The sequence below is a fragment of the Bacillus rossius genome (genome assembly GCF_032445375.1).
Source record: "Bacillus rossius redtenbacheri isolate Brsri chromosome 9 unlocalized genomic scaffold, Brsri_v3 Brsri_v3_scf9_1, whole genome shotgun sequence".
NCBI lineage: Eukaryota > Metazoa > Arthropoda > Insecta > Phasmatodea > Bacillidae > Bacillus > Bacillus rossius.
In genome coordinates, this window is record NW_026962012.1 from 21,597,361 (window position 1) to 21,618,230 (window position 20,870).

Here is a 20,870-nt window from a genome sequence, read left to right on the forward strand (position 1 = left end):
AGGCGGCTGGCCCAGTGAGTGGCACCATTTAGCTACTTATGCTGCTGCTTCTACACTCGGTACCTATCAGGCAGCTGGCCAAGTGAGTGGCACCACTCATCTACTTCTGCTACTGCTCCTGCACTCGGTACCTCATCAGGCAGCTGGCCAAGTGAGTGGCGCCACTCTGCTCCTTCTGCTGCTGCTTCTACACTTGGTACCTCACCAGGCGGCTGTCCCAGTGAGTGGCACCACTCAGCTACTTCTGCTGCTGCTCCTGCACTCGGTACCTCACCAGGCGGCTGGCCCAGTGAGTGGCACCATTTAGCTACTTATGCTGCTGCTTCTACACTCGGTACCTATCAGGCAGCTGGCCAAGTGAGTGGCACCACTCAGCTACTTCTGCTACTGCTCCTGCACTCGGTACCTCATCAGGCAGCTGGCCAAGTGAGTGGCGCCACTCTGCTCCTTCTGCTGCTGCTTCTACACTCGGTACCTCACCAGGCGGCTGGCCCAGTGAGTGGCACCACTCAGCTACTTCTGCTGCTGCTCCTGCACTCGGTACCTCACCAGGCGGCTGGCCCAGTGAGTGGCACCACTCAGCTACTTCTGCTGCTGCTCCTGCACTCGGTACCTCATCAGGCAGCTGGCCAAGTGAGTGGCGCCACTCTGCTCCTTCTGCTACTGCTTCTACACTTGGTACCTCACCAGGCGGCTGGCCCAGTGAGTGGCACCACTCAGCTACTTCTGCTGCTGCTCCTGCACTCGGTACCTCATCAGGCAGCTGGCCAAGTGAGTGGCGCCACTCTGCTATTTCTGCTACTGCTTCTACACTTGGTACCTCACCAGGCGGCTGGCCCAGTGAGTGGCACCACTCAGCTACTTCTGCTGCTGCTCCTGCACTCGGTACCTCATCAGGCAGCTGGCCAAGTGAGTGGCGCCACTCTGCTGCGTCTGTCGCTGCTACGCCTCCACGCAGTACCACATTTCATAAAGTCATCTATTTTTCTTACTCATTCACTATGCATATTAAGAAGTTAGATCTACTTTTACAAGAAATTTTTTAATATGAGTTTTATTGTCTTTGTGTATATTTAATTAAATCATTAGTGAAATTTGTAAATTTTTATGTTAATACTTTTTGCAATTTTACCATAATGTTTTTTATTAATATAACATTATTTAGTTGGTTAATTTAATATTTTATTTTATTTGTGGTGTTTTGATTACATTAAGTATGACAATACTAATTTCGATTGCTTTGTTTCATAGTTTCGTATTTTAACCCAAAAATAACCTGAAATTCTTTAAAATGTTATCTATCAATGATAGTTTAAAATTTATTACTGTTAATTAGAAATCTCTATTTGATTTTGAATTATGGTTCCTATAATAACACACACACATATATATATATATATATATATATATATATATAGGTATATATATATATATAGATGGTCAGTATTTAAAGTATTGGTACATTTGGCTTTGTATAAATTTCATTTGTATTGTGAGTAAAAAAAAAAATTGATGCAATATTTAATGAATGAAAATTTATGGTTGATTTAAAGTGTTTTGTATAATTTCTCTTCCTAAGTTAGATATCATTAAATAATAAAATACGAATAAGCTTTCAAGTTTATAACAGCAAAACAGTTGTTTGATACTAAATATATATATGGGCAATAACATACCAGATACCTAAGCTTTGATGCCAAATCATGTACTTCACAAAAAAAAAACTAAAAATAAAGAATAATAACGTCAAACAACATGCTCCGACCGCTATCTAGCTTTCTGTCTTACCAATACAAAAACCAACCAACTTCTTCATTAGTATTTAATGCTAATAAAACAGATCCAATGGCACTGAGCATATAATAATATGAAATGCAAACACAGCACTAAAATTTATCTTTGCTAAAAACCTGAAGTTTTCACTTAGTTGATGTCAATAAGAACCAGCTAAGATTGACATTAGACTATATCAAAATTCAACGAATGTGCTAACGCAAGTTACTTTACTAATGCAAATTATCGTGCTTCTGTGAAAATGGAATCTATTGTGTTCAATACTAGTTAGATTTCAAAGAAATACTACTTATTGTACCCGTTACCATGGGGTGACTTCCGGTAAAAATTTATATATCTTTTCGTTTCATGGTCTATAGACCCCAAAATCATTGTCAAAAGTTTATGTATGTAAATATATATATCACAATATAATGAACACGATAACAACCAATTTTTTTTCCCAAATCACTTCCAAACTGACACATAAAATCTAGTGGTCGAAAATCTCGGTCGAGTTCGTTAATGTTCAATATCTGACCAAAGGGGTAGAAATAGGGAAGCTTCATTGAAGAACTCGACGTATTATAACTCGTAGGAGTAATAGCAAAATATTTGGTTTGAATAAGTTTTTTAATACCAACCATAACTGCAAATGGTTGAAAAACAAGGGTTGGAGGACAAAAAAAAAAATACATAATTCCTTTCGTAGGCACAACACTGAATTCGACGAGATTGTGTGTTAATCTTATAATTTATATCTAAAACTTTTGTCTCAAACAATTTTTAGTTAGACGAAACATTGCGGCAAAGGGTTGACAATATACTGGTTAGAATTTAAAAAAAAATTCTCCATTAGTTGGTACACTATCAAAACCGTTCAAATTATTTGTCAACCCACCATATCGTAATCGAGTGCCCCTCTCATATGTGTTGCACTTTTCGTTACGATGACATCATCGAGCACCAAAATCTCCTGTGCAGTACAATTTGTCGCTACGGTGATATCATCATATATATTTAATCTGCTAGAGCAAGCCATATTGAATTCTTCACCATCATGTTTGATTTATGATATTACTGACACCATCTTGGACTACATCATTATCACCAGCACCATCTTTACCTGCGACATTTTAGGTTATGCCACAATTACCTTTGAACTATGACATCATTGCTTCCCTCTTGGATTAAATCATTTCCATCCATTTTGAATTATAGAACTTTCTGCCATCTTGGATTATGTCGCCATCACCTTTGACTAATGAGATCACTGCGACCATCTTGAACTTTGTGGTCATCACCTTTCACTAATGAAATCTCCGCAGCCATTTTAGGCTACATTATCGTTTACATTTGACCAATGACATCCCCACCGAAATCTTAGACTATGTCTTTAACACATTTGACCTATCACCTCACCGACATAACTTTCTCCTTTTCAAAGTAGGTAATCATAGAATTTCTCCTCCCATTTTGCTCATACATGTGCCATATTGGATTTCATTTTCAAATGCTGTCTCATTTTACTTATGCATCATCCATCTTGGATTTCATTTGATCGTGCTCTACCATTTCACTTTTTCAACATACTCTCATGCATACATCCACCATCTTGGACTATATAATCGTAAGCTATATAATTAAATTTTATTATTCATCCGAGCTACAAGAATAATTTCATATATTATTCATTCTTTTAATACTGTTAGTTGCTTTAGGATGTATTGTATGCAGTTACCAAATTATACATAGCAGAGTTGTTTAATTCCATGCTTTACCGAAGCAGTGAATAAAATTTATAAGAGTGCATCGCCTAATTATCCTTAATACTTATTAATATATATATATATATATATATATATATATATATATATATCAAGGATATTAGGCTAAGACCACTCAACATCAAGGCATGAATTAATAAGCATCGAGAATTTTACATCACAGACCAAACTCCAAAATAATTATACAGAAAATATTATAATATTATAATTTATTCAACTTTTACTTATTAAGTTCTTCACTTAATTTAAATTCAAACCCAGTTCCTCATTTTATTTAATTTTGAATACATGACAAACATTAGCAGCCAGAAGAACTATCAACTAAGCATTTCAAATATTACATTTTCTTAATATTACAAACTAACATCCCAAATAAACAAAATTTACTAATATATTTAATGTAATACATATATTACAATTATACACATACAACATTATAAACTTCACAGAATTATAAATTTTGGTCATAGATACATCATTATATTTATATGTATAGTTGTTACCATAAAATACTAAGCAGGTAAAATTAAGCGAAATAAAACCATAATATATAAGAAACATTTTTTTTGTTTACCAGTTTCACATAAAAAAGAAAATCAATGTACATTTATTTCTGTAGTGGGTCGAAATGACTAATCCTCAGCTCCAGACCGTACACTAAAGTCAGCGTCGAGCCAAATCCTTGTCCATGCACTCATAATCTTCCATGTAGTGTTCCTTTAGACTTTGTATAACTGACTGCTTAACTTCATCGGAATTGTAAATTGTGGCATTCGATGTCTTGAAAGTGTGCTTGTCGACTCAGTCCTTGTACTACTCCGGTTTACCATATATACAGTCCAAAAACAAGTTATATTTTAAAGGTCCATGCTACATCATCCGTAAGCTGGTGTATTACAACATACTTAATAACTTCAAGAACATTTCAGATTTATTTCAGGTAAACTATGCCTGGCACATAAAAAAAAGTGTCAAACTACTCTTTGCACAATAAATAAACAAATAGGTACCATTTAAAAATAAATAATAATTCATCCCTATTCTTAGTTTGAGTATTAACTTTCAGAATGAAACGATTAATGTTTACAAACACCTCGACCCATCCTCAAGCTAAATTAACGAAATAATTTAACATTTCTGGATTCCAAACTGCCTGCACTCCTGGAAAGAAATTAAAAGTTAAGCCATCCTAACACGATTTGAAATATGCCCACATGCTTTATGTTACTAGAGCAGAGTCCCAAGGCGAAAAATTATTAAGAGTTGGCCATTACTTACAACACCTTCAAATGGCAGCACGCCGCTACCAGCCGGGGAAGCTCCAACAGTCCCCAAACACCTCAAGGAGAAGAACCACCCCAGGCCCACTCTGGGTGGCCCATTTATTAATTCTCACTCAGAACATCATCACATAGTCAACAATCTACGTGGACGCAAAACCCGGCCGCGGTGTCGCAACAACCGCTACATGGCCAAACGATGCTATCCCCTCTCCCTCGCCCAGCCAGACTTGCATTCATTCCGCCAGATTGCGACTCAGTCACCAGCGCGACAGACGAGCGCGCCTCCGCAGAAACAGCAATTCAGCGAAAACAAAACAGGCCGGCCAATGCTCCTGGAGATTCCAGGCCGCGGTGTCACAACAACCGCTCGCAGCTGGCCAGGCATCGAGCAGCAGTCTCGCCACCCATCCCATAAAAACCACAAACGTCACAATATACCATGCCGCATAGAAAAAAAGAACAACACCTGAGTGTCGCAAGCAAGCATCCGACACTCAAGCGGGCTCAAAAAGCACCACTGCGCAAAACCAAGTTCAATAACCCTCCACGTAACATTTTAAAACGTGAAATCACTCAGGACGATGAAGGCTTGTGCCCCACAGGCCAAGAACAACAATTTTAAATATACATACAATGGATTCAAAGAAAATTGTACAATGTCACTAGATAACAATTTAGAGTACAAAAGAAGCCTGTGAGGCCCGAGCCGATTCAGAAAAGTTATAGCAAGACCAGGGAGAGTAGAACATTACAGACCGAGCAAATCTTAAAGATGAGATCGAGGTACCCAAAATCTAGCCTATAGGTTACAACATAAAATAACAATTTTTGTAGCGTCATTTGTAATCATATATAGTTGTGTAGAGTAAAAAGGGATCTTGAGGTTTTTCTCCTTAAACTGTATACAAGCACATTATAGTCTAACTTGACCGGCATACAGACGAGAGAGGCGGAGCATGGTGACAAATCAGCTCGAAGGAGAAGCTGGAGCAATGATCCCGCAGAGCGATCTGCAGCTCGTATCCAAGTCCAGGATCCAACCACCGGAACAGCAGCCCTCACCACCAGCCATCTCCGCTGCATATCGTCAGAAGTGCCATTTGCCAATACGGTAAAATTTTCATACCCAACATCAGATTCATCAACAAAATAAACAACACAAAAATTATTATATGATTTTAAAACACAAGAAAACACAAACTTACATACAATACTTTAAAAATTGAACAAAAACTAAATTGCAAAACTTAAACTTTCATTAATGTACTTTAACAATGTCTAACAGAGGCCAATCTTAAACAATGTAGGTAAAGGAAACCAAGAAGTCTAACTATTGATGATCCTAGGTGCCTATCTACCACACAGATTTAATTAATATTATGCAAAATTCATAAACTGCAAACAAAGGTAACCCGATCAAAACAAGTAATTTACAACAAATTTCCTCCCCCACTATTTTAAGAGGATCGAGGATAAAAGAGGATAAGTCTCTATGGAGGAAATAGGAGGTAGTTCAAAAGAGTCAAAGGTTAGTGGAAGTCCTAAATCTTCGAAATGTCATAACGGCAGCAACCAGCTGCAGGATAGAACGTTCACCAAAATCGCTATTTCAGAGATGCAGCACTGAATTCTCAATGTAGCAATGCAATTATAACGACTAACCCCATGGCAACCAAAATGCATTTTCTTTTCTTGAAACTGAGAGTCCACACATTAATGTCGCAATCAACTGGGATCGTCCGACAAATTCATTTCCACAGGAGTCATGAACAGCTCACAACAATTCCTGGAAGAAAAACAGTTTCTTTTCTACACCACCAGGTACAGACTGTGTAGTCCCAGATCCTCGGTAATGAGGATGAACGCGATGAATGATGCTATAACAGTTTATCTTCTTCACTAACACCACACGCCGAGTTCGAAGATAGTTCTGCCTCTCCAAGTCCATGGGAATCCGGTTCAGTTGCATAGTAAAAGACACTGGGAGGAGTAGTGAAGGAAGGTAAAGGAGATAAGGAACTCAATCCTAGCTTAACCTCCAACCCAACATAGCATATCAAAATAGCATTAGACACCTAGGGTCATCCTTGGTTAACAAGCAAAATCTAGGTCTTAATAAACAATACACCAATGTGCCCAAGTAGTTTGTCGCAACTTATTTTGTCTTCATTAAATAACAAATACTACCAGTAAATAATTACAAACAGCAATAACAATAAATAAATAGAAAGAGTACATCAATCGAAGAAAATTTGCATTATGGTTCGATAAACGTGATAAGCGTGATCATCACCAGTATTACTGGACAATCTGGCTTTTTATTACATTTTCATTATGTAATTTCTCTCGTAAATCCATAGTCTCTACACTAGTGGATGCCACAACAGGCGTGAGTGGAGAAGATATCTCCATCTTTTCTTGCGCACTTCGTTTAAGTTCAATACACTTCCAGATAAGAAAAGCCAACATACCAATTACAATACCTAATATAAAAACCATAACAGTAAGTTCTACATTGAACATGGCATTCTCATCCATAGCAGCTACACGCGGAAATGTTACAATACCCACAACATATGGATTTATAATAACAATCAAAAACAGGGTGCCCCCTATCACAAATAATGCAATACTCTGAACATGTCTGACCATGGAACTTAATAATTCAACCGGTTTATTCAAGGTGTGGGGTTCAATCTGGTAACCGAGTAACAGTAAAATTCATATGGGGGATGGCAGAGGGCCAGTCTTCATCTAAACAATCATTTAACAAACTGTGTGGCTGGAAACAGTCTGTGGGAAAATCTTTAATTTATTAAGTTTGGTCCAGTCTGCTGGAATCGCATGGAGAAGCATTAACTTTGGCTTAATAAATATAATCACAAAGGTACAATTCATTAATTTTCAATTCACTATTCAGATACAATCGACAGTCACATAAAACTTCTATGTCCACAGAACCTGGTCGTTTTCCGTCATCTATAAACAAAGTCTGGTTTGGATTATTTGCACACTGCAACTCCACCTTACCTTTAAGGTCTGTCAAAAAATAACGCTCCGGCCCAGCCTGGGTGATCACGAGGTGATTTCCAGAACGGGATTGAAATGCAGAAAGTTCTGCAAGTCTTTCGATCGTAACCCCCTGAAACAACGATTTGGGAAACCCAGCACTTCGTATGGTGTCTCCAGAGAATCTAGACACAAATTCTCTTCCAATGGCTGGCAGTCCAACAAATTACACCCTTGGATGGTCACTAGGTGGTCACCATCCACCGCTAAAAAGTTTGGTTCATGTTCTTGGTGACACGTGTTATTATTCCAACGAAATTGTATACCAACAAACTGAAACAACTTCCAATTAGAGTTATAACATACAATAGGGATTTTGACTGAAATATACAAACTTTCACTAAATGCATGACATCTACAAATAGGCAGAAGGAAATAAGCCTGTACTTGAGTACCACTTACTGCTAATCTATAGCTATTTTTAATAATAATAGCTTCCGAAACCTGCAATTTTTCCTGTAAAAGAGCCGGGTCATCTAAACAGAAGGAATCTTATGTGAGCAGCATCGTTCCAAAACTTCAATACGAGTTGGGGTTTGAGCTTGCTTAGCTAACTGAGCCACTAACAACAATTGTAACTAAAAAGAGTGACCTATTTCTTGTACCATTCCTTAAAAACGAACTGTCATTGCCTCTCTAAAAGTTCTCAGGTAATTAGTAAGGTTAGTGAATTTAGTTTGCACTTATTTTAAAACACTTGAAAGGGTTTCATTAGCAACAGAATTAAAATTACTCAAATTTGCAAGTGGCACATGTTCATCTATGAATTGTGCATCCATTTGATCAATATGCAGATAAATATGTTGCTGATTAAAAAAATACTTTTAGCTTGACTCGTCACAGCCACATCACAACACCATCTTACAAAATCCCCAATAAATAATAAGCTTCGTTTTTCTCTATTAACCATGCTGTCATGCTCCAAATCCTCACCAGATGCATCATTTAGTTTTTCATCAACATATCTGAGTAAAATATAACCTGTTTTAACTCCCGGAAAACTGTCGCATGTGCTTCGGGATGGGCTTAGTTTTCCGAATATGCTTTTGGCCAAGTTCTATCAAAAAATGCAAATGAAATCATTTGGTGCTGAATGTAGATGGAGCAGTTGGAGCATTTAGAGCATTTGGATTATGTTGTATATGTTACAGTTGGTAAGTGTGTTTTTAGTATTGTAAAGTTGGTGTGATTTCAGTGTTGTGAATTTGTTGTTGTGTAAAAGAATGGCCTGCTGGGCGTTCAGTTATATGGTGGGGTTGAAACAGTAAAGTTATGGAAACTTCTACTGTCTTATTTCATTACAGTCACAACAGATTACTGGGACCAATTTGAGCATTTGGAGCAGATGGTGCTGTAGCAGCAATTGAAGCATTTGGCTTTGGAGGACTAGAAGTTGTTGGCCTATTGGAGAAAATTGCCGCATGGGAGCTCTTGGAAAAAATGGATCTTTAGAGTACACGGAACACTAGAAGCTGATGGTCAATTGGAGTACTTGGAGCATTTGGAGCTGTTGGAGCTGTTGGAGTGTTTGGAGATTTGGAGCTCTCGTAGCATTGGAGCAATTGGAATAATTGGAGCTGTTTGGGTACTTGGAACATTGGAGCACTTGGAGCCCATTAGAACAAATGCATTTGAGCATTTGAGCTATTGGCCAATTGGAGCAATTAAAGCATTAGAGCTCTTGGATCGACTAGAGCTTTTGGAGCTGTTGGGCTGTTGGAGCAATTGCAGCACTTGGAGCATTGATGCAGTTGGAGCCTACTGTATATTGGTGACATGAATTCCTGTGATGAGTCCGTATCACATACAAAATTTCCGTCTATGTGTAATGTGCTTTCTTTTTAGAAACTGCTTCCTTTTTTCGATGAAAGAGCATAGATTAGTCTGTACTCTGGACATGATTGACTTCATGGTTCGGCGACGACTGGTATATTGTTGTGACATTGAACATGACCTGTATAAAATGTTGATCGCATATCGGTGAATGAAACCTCTTGGTTCGGAGATGCTTGTCCTATGTGCAAGATTTTGTACACGAACTGTTAAAAATATTCGTCAAGTATCGGCGAAAAAATACCTCTTGACAGCTGATTGGATGTGTTTGACCACCTACTAGATGCACTTGGCTACCAACTAGATATGACTTGCCACCTAATGGTTTGTAGCCGTGTCTCGCATGCTACAACTGCAGTGATTCTCTTGAAACAGATGGTTACGACTCATATATCAGAACTACAGAGTATAGTGACCGTTGGCCAGGGGAAAAGAAACCCAATAAACCAAATACCCATATAATTCTCCACTCGCCCTCGGCGACATCTCTTTTTATTTTAATTAACACACAAAAGCTCACGCATTCTACAAGGCCTCTCAGATGGGCTAACATGAGGTGATTAAATTATGTTTTCGCAACGCAGACATCATCAACGTTATCACAAGGAATGAGCATAATAAAACAATATGGATTACGCAACTAATGAAGGCCTATAATATGAAATGACTAGGATACAAATACGCCAGTTACATGCGTATACAATTTACTACTATATATATATATATATATATATATATATATATATATATATAATTATATATATATATATCAGTGGCGTCACGTCAGGGCAAGCAAGGCAAGCAGTGCTTGCCCAGGCAGTTTCCAGACATTGTATTTTTTAAATAAATATTTTATTCAGAATAGTATTTTACTTTGGCTCGTGCAGTTAGGTGTATGTATTTTTTACACTATCTTCTTGGGACCCAATACTGTGCGCTGTGCGCTATAAAAAAAGAACTCGTTGACACAAAAACATGCTGTTTTAGAAGCGTTGCTAGGTTTAGAAGCGCTGGTAGGATCGCTTTCAGCAGGAAGGCTGCCGCAGTAGTTTCCTTTCGGAAGGGGGTGGCATGGTACAAAGGTTCAGGGAGGGGATTGGCTGGAAAAATACGCGGTAGAAGCTACGAAGGTAACGCTTTCTTGCCGAACTGGAGCGAACATGGCCGAAGTAGACGGTGGAATTTTTCCGCCGACTGCTTCGGCTATGTCCGGTACAGTTCGGCACGGCAGGTGGCGATGTCGCGTTTCAGTCGGCGGTCGTCTCTCGGGGCGCGCGCATCTCTCCCGCGGGCTGTTGGCTGGCAGTGCGTGGGGGATTTGTGGGCGTACGATGATACTACACTCCTACTTAGTATATAAGTAATGTAGAGTAGGTATTTTACTATCAGAATAATGTAAGTCAATCATTATTTTTCAAAAATAATGTATTAAAAAAAATGTCAATTTTTCTACCTGTGGAATAGTCAATGTTCAGTTAAGAAAACTACTTAAATAGCACCATTTTGTACTTTGAAATCCATATTTTCCCGGCGGAGGGCCCCCAGACCCCCCCCCCCCAACCTCATCATGTTTTGGTGTGAACGGAGTTATTGCTTCCCCTCATGTAAACCTCATGCCTCGCCACTGATATATATATATATATATCACAGTAAGGAATTACGTTTAGACGTCGCGGCCACGACAATAAATAATCATACACAGAATCTCAAAAGGCTCATAAGACATTAAGTACAATAAATATAAACGTGGAATAGTCTAATAGGCATGAGGCGTGCGGATCAAGATCAAACGACCCTATGAAACAAGCCCGCAATCAAAGAACATTCAAATTCCCGGAAACCAGAACAAGACGCAAAAAGGGTACTATATAAGGCAGACATAACTACGCATAATTACGGAAATATTGCGCAACTAACAACTGCTCATGGTAGCATCCAGCAAAACAGTAAGCAATCAAAAGGGCAAATCAAGAGCATCCCACTAAAACCAAACGATACGGCAAAAATACTGCCTTACGAAAACGAAACATGACTTTTCCAAAGTGAATTTCTACAGGTGGCGGCCGAAACGGAATTTAGAAGAGTAGGCACACAACGATATGGCACGGCCACGTCGTGCGACTACAATCCTGAGAATATACCAAAGCATTACCCCTCAAGCCAGCTACTGCCGAGCTCCGCACACCGCACCCTACTCATACTACTTGTCTAAGAGCAACTAAATAATGAACGAGACCCAGCGCGCGCAGCCGCTTTTAACACCTCGCAGGTGGCGCTGAGGTCACAAAGGCGCTAGAGGGGAAGGAGGAGTGGAAAGGAGTGGGGAAGAGGGGAAGGTCGCCGATCCGACGCATGCGCGAAAGTCAGGGCTAAGCGCCCGCTTCAGGTTGTACATACCTGAACTCTGAATAGACATTCCTGGCTAGTGACTGGGTGCATATTGACACCTACTGGACACACCTGACCACCAACTGTTTGTGCCTTGATGTTGACTGGACATGCCTAGTTGATAAATGGACATGTCGGCCAAAACTGAATACACCTGGACGCCAATTACGTGACTGACTACTGAATATACATGCCTGATTAATCAACTGTTATGTATAACTGACACCAGTGCTTAATTTCTAAAGTTTTAGGTGTGGGAACTCTAAAGCGGGATGCTCAGACCGGGGGGTCTGGAATACCCCCCAGGAAGGAGGAGGGTCCGGGGGACCTCCCCCGGGAAAAAGTTTTGAAAATTATAACTGTAAACCCGCGTTTTTAGGCCATCCAGACATAATACTACAATTATTTTTATAAAAAATTGATATTTTAATGGTGATTACTTTTTAAAGTGCTTGATTATGATGTAAGAAAATAAAAACATGAATTTAAATTGAGTTCACCCTTTGCTCCATTAACATCTTGTTGACTACTTTCACTGACCATTTTGTTTGAAGCAATGAAGCTTACCAACATTACTTTTTTAATGAATGGTAAAATAAAAACAAATAAAGCCTTATTTACAATTTTATTGATATACAGTACAGTTGTAATAATACATATCCATATGTAAATAGATGTTTTTGAATATAACAGCTTGCTTGAACTACAATTTTGCATATTTTACAAAGAAAATTTGGCCTACCTTATGGGTAAAAAAACAATATTTATACATTCAAAATAGACCAACTTCTTGGGAAATAAAAGGAAGTGTTTAATTACACACAAAATAAATGACACAAAGAAGTAACACGGTTTCATTTTAAAAATTTAATGAAATTTTAAAAAGTTAAGGTGTTATTTCATCTACTTATTATGACAATGTACCGTTTGTAGTCATTGTAGTCTAATATTGTATGGCAATGCCTAGTTGGTAAAATTAGTTGTTTGTTAATTTTTTGAAGTGAAAACTGCAAAAAAACATCAATACACAACTAACTGTAAATACAAAAAGAAAACTAAGAAAACTTTAGTTTAGAACACAACTACAAGTTAGGCCTAGTTATTTTTATGAAAACTTAATGTTCTGAAATTCTAAAAGATATTAAAAAAGAACGGGTTTAGGAAAAAAGTTCCCACAATGCAATGCTGTCTTCATTGTACGTTTTCTGCCTTCATTGTTTTGACTTGGTGTCAAGTGCAGAATGGTGTCCCTTCGCCAGCCAAGTTTTGACGTGTCGCTCGGGATTGTATCTAGCCACAGGAGGTCCTAGGAGCCTGATCCGCAATAAATCGCAAACCGTGCTAATGTAGAGTGAAGATCTAAGAGGAGTCATAATTAAATTCATTGCAGAAAATCCACGTTCACATTCAGCACTAGACACTGCAATGCTATTTATGATGGATATCAGTTTCTTAAACGACGGCGGCTGCTCAAGAATAGTAGCTTTCTCTCCACTTAACATAGGCTTCAGTCCCTGCTTGAAGTGTCTGAAGTCTCTAATTATATCCTGAGAGCTGCTAATCTTAAATCTATCGCAGATTCGCTGGATCTCACATTCTCCGTAGGTGATGGATAAGTCTTTTGGCCAATACATGGGGTGGATCACTTTGATGTCATTCATGATTGTGTTGTAGTTTTCAGACGCATTTGAAGATGATAGCAACCTTGAAGTCAAGTTGTTTGCGAGGCTCCGATAGAACTGTTTTTCTGGAATACTTGGTATCTTGGCTCTCACATAAAGTTCAACATCTTGAAACATCAAATCGTCAATAGCAATTTTAGCTTCCACTGAACGTCTACCCATGTTTTCAACTCGGTTTTCAAACACTTTGATTAACAGTGTTATATCACTGTGGGCTTGGATAAGGTTGAGGCTTGATTTTTGAAGCTGAAGGGACAAATCAGCTAAATCTTCTAGAGCATCGTACATCAATGCAAGGTTGTGTACGAAAGTTGTAGAAGACAATGTACTACAAAGCCCTTTGTAAGTCGAATGTTGCTTCGAGTCCCTTTGCTTGTCTTCAGATGCTTCAAGGAAATGGTTGTACAAAGCTTTAAAATCTGTCCAAACTGCTTTCACCGCCATTAAGCTGGAAGCTACCCAACGAGTATCTAAAACACGGCCGATTTTCAAAATTTGCTCCTCTAGTCCTTTAGCAACTTCTGCCAACTCCCTGCTATTTTTCGGAGAAAAACTAAACATGTTTCTAATTTTATCCATGAAGATCTTAAAATGATTGATTCCAGCTACTTCTTCTACGGAATCGTGTACGGCAAGCTCTAAACGATGGTTCAAACAATGCCAAATGAACAAGTTGGGGAATGTTTCAGTAAGCTGCATAGCAAGGCCAGATTTTTTGCCTAGTAGCACTGATGCACCATCACAAGTTAGAGCAATCATGTGGTATTTTATGAATTCAAAGCTTAGACCTAATGCTTGTAACTGATTTAAAAGTTCTTGTAATATACCAGCTGATGTTGTGCTATTTAGTTAAAAAAGTGTTAAGAACACTGTCATAGGATTTTGCATTCCTTTTAGAACAGTTCTGATATAAACCACCAAAGAATTTTTGTTTGAAACTGAAGTGGCTTCATCTAAAAGCAGGGAAAATTTAGAGTCTGACTTGATTAGGCCATTTATTAAGTCTGATTTCATTTCATCAGAAATATGATGAACTATATTGGAGCAAGCGACATTTTAATGGAGGATTCGGCCCATATCTAAACCATTCATTATTTGAATATCAATTTCAGTTTCAAACTCAAAGAATGGCCTATTTAATTTGGCTTGCTTATAAGCCGTGCGGAAAATGCGCTCAGTTACAATTTGCTGCTCTTGATGCATAGAAGCAACAGCTTTTTTCATTGTATCTGTTTTTGCTTCATTGAGTATTTTTTCAGCTAAAGAGTGAGCTCGAGACCCACGGTGTAAAAAATATCTTTTTCCTAAGAGAGGATTGCTGGTCTTTCTTATTGTTTCCAGAAGCGGTAATAGTTCCTAAAACCCACTCTTCGCTAATCTTTAGGCCCTTCGTTTTCCCGGCACCTAGAGTACTCACGCTTCTGCAAACATTGCAACCTAGTTCTCTGTTCACAATTAACCATGGATTTTTTGCTTTGAATTCAACAGTTTGTTCTACAGACCAACAAACTGGCTGTTCACCCCCAACAAAATCATTATTTTCTATACTAACCTTAGCTTCGTCTGTATCAGATCCCAAACCCTCCAACCTGGATACTGTTTTGTCCGACGAGGAAGTCGAAGGGGAAAGGTAATCGCAATTATCCTCCTTGATTCCGATTGCATCTTCTTTTTTATCTTGATTAACAATTGAAGTCGTACTTGATGCTTCCGAATTCACGTAACCTTTTTGTTTCTTAGGGTTAGGTTTAAAAAAATCAACAAATTTTCTGGTAGTCATAGTCAAACTATTTAGCTGCACTAGCACTAATAAGTATAAAAACGAACACAATCATCGAACACAATGCAACTTGTAACTTAAACGCGAAACGGCGTCAAGGTCAAGTCAACGCACCTGTTGTAAACTGACTAAACTCCAACGATCACGGGGGCGGTGGCGCGGCGAAAGAATGGAGGGGAGGAAGGGGTGGGCATTGTTATGTTATAGAGAGGCGCGGACGAGGATGACTCACCAGTCACCTTCCTCCCTGATTCTGTGCATGACTCATCACAACACAGCTCACAACGGCTTGTACGGGCGCTTCCTACCTGCTTACGAGTCACTCGCAAACAAAGCATAATATTGATCCAACGTAATTGTTTTTTAAACTTTTAGTTTTAAGTGCGTTCCCTTGCGTTCCGGCACTCTTGGGAGGTAAGGGAACGCCGTTCCCTTGCGTTCCCACTGAAATTAACCCCTGACTGACACTAAAACATGTGTCAATGCAGGCTAAGGACTCGCTTCGCCTTCTAAGAGGACTGTAGTAATAGAAAAACACTAGTAATTTACTTTTTGTATTTGTAGAGTTTATGCAATAAATGTTTTATTTTTGATTTTGTGTTGCTTTATTCCTTGAAAATGTAACCTTTATGATATTTTTAATAAAATTACTATGATTTTAACCTTACCTTTTATTTTTTTGCATTTACGAACGATCGAACAAAGGACAGGAATCGTTCGTTTCAATCATTATATTAGCGAGTAATTTTTTTGATGACTTTTGGAATTTTTTCCGAATTTCCAGCTACATAATTACAGAAGGGAAAAATGTGGAGCATAAAGAATTACTGAAGGCTGGTTTATGTGGAACTTCGGGTACTTTTTGGATTTTAAACATCATTTATAAAAAAACTAATTTTTCCATAAAATTAAAATATTTGCATCGGTCAAAGATCAAAACAAGAATAGGAACTAATCGAATCAATCAGTTTATAAATTGCAAATTTATTTATGAATCTTGGAATGTTTCCATAAATTATATCTAAATAATTACGAATTTCCAAGATGGCGACCAAATTTCAAGAAGGCGATGCCACAGTAATTATAAATGATTACCACACTCTACCAGGTAAATATTAAACTAACATGATGGTAGCGCATTCTATTATACGAAAAAAATGGTGGACCCCCCCCCCAAGCAGACGAAAACAATATGGCGGACGTGGCCTCATATAAGCTGATATATATATATATATATATATATATATATATATATATATATATACCCTGGCATTAGTGGTGGGAGGTCAGTCTGCCGATGGCTTCCGTGGAAGTAGGATGTGTTGTCATCTTTTACTTTTGTCCTCACCGAGTATGAACCGAGGACATAAGTGTGTGTTTTAAATAATATTTATTTAGATTATTTTTTTATTAAATTGTTTATAAAATTTAAATTTTTCCGATTTTCTAGCATAAAAATTACGGATTTTCAAGATGGTGGAATGTAACGAAAAATGCAACAATCTAGAATCCAAGATGGTGTCCGTAACGAAAAGCGCAACAATTATGTCATACACGCCCAAGATGGCGGGCATAACGAAATTTACAACTTTTCTAGAATCCAAGATTTTGACCATAACGAAACTTACAACTGTGTTTTTACATAAATTTTGATTATTTTTTTATAAATTTTAAATTTTTTTAGTAAAATCGTATAGTAATTACAGATTTTAAAAATGGCGGACATGACATCATACTGGCTGTCGATACCTTGGCATTAGTGGTGGAAGGTCAGTCTCCTGATGGTTTCTGTGGAGGAAGGATCTATCGTAATTTTTTTTTACTTCACCGGGTTCAAACAAAGGACATAAGTGCGTGTTAAAAATATTTTATTGAAATCTAATTTTCTTTTGTGTATTTAATTTTTTTTATTTATAGCATAATAATTAAGGAATTTCAAGATGGCGGGCGAAAAGTGCAACTATCTAGAATCCAAGATTGTGTATGTAACGAAATGCGCCACGATTATATCATACACATTCAAGATGGTGGTCATAACGAAATGTGCAATGTTTCTAGAATCCAAGATGGCTAACATAACGAAAGTGCAGCAGTGTTTTCATATGTTTTTAATTTAAATTTTATTAATTTTCTTTATAAATTTTTAATTTTTTTCTTCCATTAAACCTATTACAATTACGGAAATTCAAGATGACGGCCGTAAAGAAAAATGCAACAGTGACGTCAAAATCCATTATGTCGTCAGAGGCTTATTGGAGGCTGAAGATCTGGATTCTTAAGCCTCAATATGGCAATTATAGCCGTTGGCATTTTTTAGGACAAAAAGGGGATATTTTCCCTCAAAACTGGAATTTTTCCCGCGAAATCGGAACGTTTTGGAATTTTAAATCATTTTGAGTCATTTTTGAGTTATTTTTGAGTCCAAGATGGCCGCCGTGACGTTAGAGGTGGTCGTGACGTCAGAGAGGTCGGACAGCTCCACCTCCGCTGCCAGAAGCCTGCGCTCGGACACGCCAATATACACTACTAACCATAAAATGAAGCAGTACGGGGGTAAAATGTAGGGGTATAATGTTTTATTAGACACCAAACATACAGAAGGTCAACTAATAGACAGCTTTTTTGACAAATGTAGGAATTATCCTAATAAGTTTAAAATTAAAATAAAAAATTAATTTTTTTAAATCGACTACGTAGCAAAACTTTGTAATCGAAAAAGGATTAATTAATTCTTTGAAATACCCCAGACTCAATGAAAGAAAGAAACGAAAAATAAAAAAAATAATAAAAATGGTTGAGATGTCGTGATTACTGTCATATAAACAACTAATTATGACTTTTCTTAATGAATCCTACCTTCCTACCTTTATGTACCTGTTTATTTCTCCTAGAGATAGACGTAGCTATAATATCAAATATAGGTACTAAATATATTTACCTACCTATTAACATAATGACAAACCCAAGAAAATCTGTCGGGGGTACCGTTGCCAACTATTTTCCCCTTTTCAATTAAAATATATCAGTTTATAAAAGCTTTTATTTGTCTCGTAAAAATTCTGCAATTTTTTCAATTAAGACTTATATTTAGATATTTATGCACACAAATAAATTTCTATTAATAAAAAAACCATAACATTACAAAATTTTAGTTCATTTTGAGGTAAGGACTGTCAGCCCCGACGGATTTTCTTTTGTTTGTCATTATATTATTAAGTAGTTGAAAATGTGTAGAACCTTTATTTGATATAATAGCTGTGTCTACCTCTAGGAGAAACAAATCCTTACTAATATTATAAATGCGAATGTGAGTTTGTTTGGTTGTTTGTTTGTTACGCTCTCACGCGGAAACTACTCAAATGATCATTATGAAATGTTTTGTGCATATTTTCAAGGGTATAGTAAAGGACATAGGACACTTTACATAAAAAAAAATGTTCCTAAGGGTAAACAAATTGATATTGGTATGTATGATCGTGCGGCTGAGATTTTGAGTAATTTGATTGAAATTTAACGCCATCTGGCGTTTAATAAGTAAATTAAATAATCCGCCAAACTAATATTTTAATACCAGCGGTCAATTCACTATTCAATTTTATTTATCTATCACCAACAAACAATACTTAACATTTTTTTAATTTTTGAGGTTAGGTGTCTGTTTATTTTCTTCGGTGATGGTTGTTTGGACGTTGATGCTGAATGTTATATTTTACTTTCAAGAGAATTTTGTAATTTAGTAGAAAATGATGTGGATTTTATTACTCAAGTTTTCCCGGACTTGCAACAAAATTTTAAAAGTGATCAGTGGTTGTGCCCAAGAGCAATATTGGTGTCAAAATATTATATCGTTAATAAAATCAACACTTATATTTTAAAAGAGGTTCAAGGGGAAACGAAGGAGTATTTGCCAATAGATAAAATCATGGATACAGAACAAAGCACTTCATATCCTGCGGAGTTTTTAAATTCACTTGAACTTACAGGTGTACCCTTAAATAAACTTCAAATGAAACTAAATGTACAAGTTATGCTTATATGTAATCTATGCGCCTCGACTATGTAATGGAACGAGGCTTCGGATCACACAATTGGGGCAGAATATACTTGAGCCACTATTTTAACAGGTGTCTGTAAAGGGGAAAGTGTTATCACACTTCAGTTTCCCGTCAGGTTTAGTTTTGCTGTTACCATTAACAAAGCGCAAGGGCATTGCAGGTAGCAGGAGTGCATTTGGAAAAGCCTTGCTTTTCCCGTGGCCAAATAAATGTAGTCTATTCACGTGTGTCCAATGCCCAAAATTTACACATATTTGCACCGGACAAGAAAAACATATAACATAATATACAGGAGCATCCTAGAATAACACTCTGATTAAAGATCTTCTTAAGAAAAATTAATTTATTATACGTTAATACTTTGAACTTTTTAAAATATTAGTATTTAAAATTATTTATTTTTTTTGTAATCGTGAAACATATTTCAATGAAGCGTTTTTTTTCAGTTTTTTAAGCTAAAATGTATGTTAAAATTTTTAAATACTGATAAATCCAGTCACGAAATAAAAATAAACCAATTACCATATTATTTTCTTTTCTTTGCAATGATCTTTGATACCTATGTAAGGACATCAACACGAGCGAAGCCGCGGGTAAATGCTAGTAGGTATATAAAGGTATGAAGCACTAAGAAAAGTCATAATTAGTTTTAATATGAGATACTTTGCGACAGATAAACGCTTTTTAAAATGAATTTAATTTTATATTTCCTTACTTCCATATAGACGGGGGTATATCAAAATGTTAATTAATCTTTTTTTTTTAATTACCATGTTTACATCCGTCGTGGGTTAAAAAAAATGTAATTGTATTTTTATATGATTAGGAATTTGCATTGTTCCCTGAGGCCAAGTAATTATTTGTGTTTCAGCCTCGTAAAGTTGTTATTTGTGCAGGAACTTTGACACAGTGTATACAACTTTCAATACTAGCACAGTTACCTTGTAATATTTTTTTGTAAAACATCATCGAAGATATATTTCACTAAAATACAAGATTGCTGACTATTTACGGAAAGCCCATATGGAATGAAAGTGGGACCTGTGCCTCGCCGGTTCCGTTAGAACCACTGTCCCTCCTCTTGCGTGCCGTGGCGAGACCAGACAGCGCGTTGCGTCACAGCAGCCGCTTTCTCCGGCCGCCGGCACCGCGCAGGGAGGAAGCGGCGAGGTGCACTCCCTAGCAGTGGTAGCAGTGGCAGCAGTGGTAGCAGTGGCAGC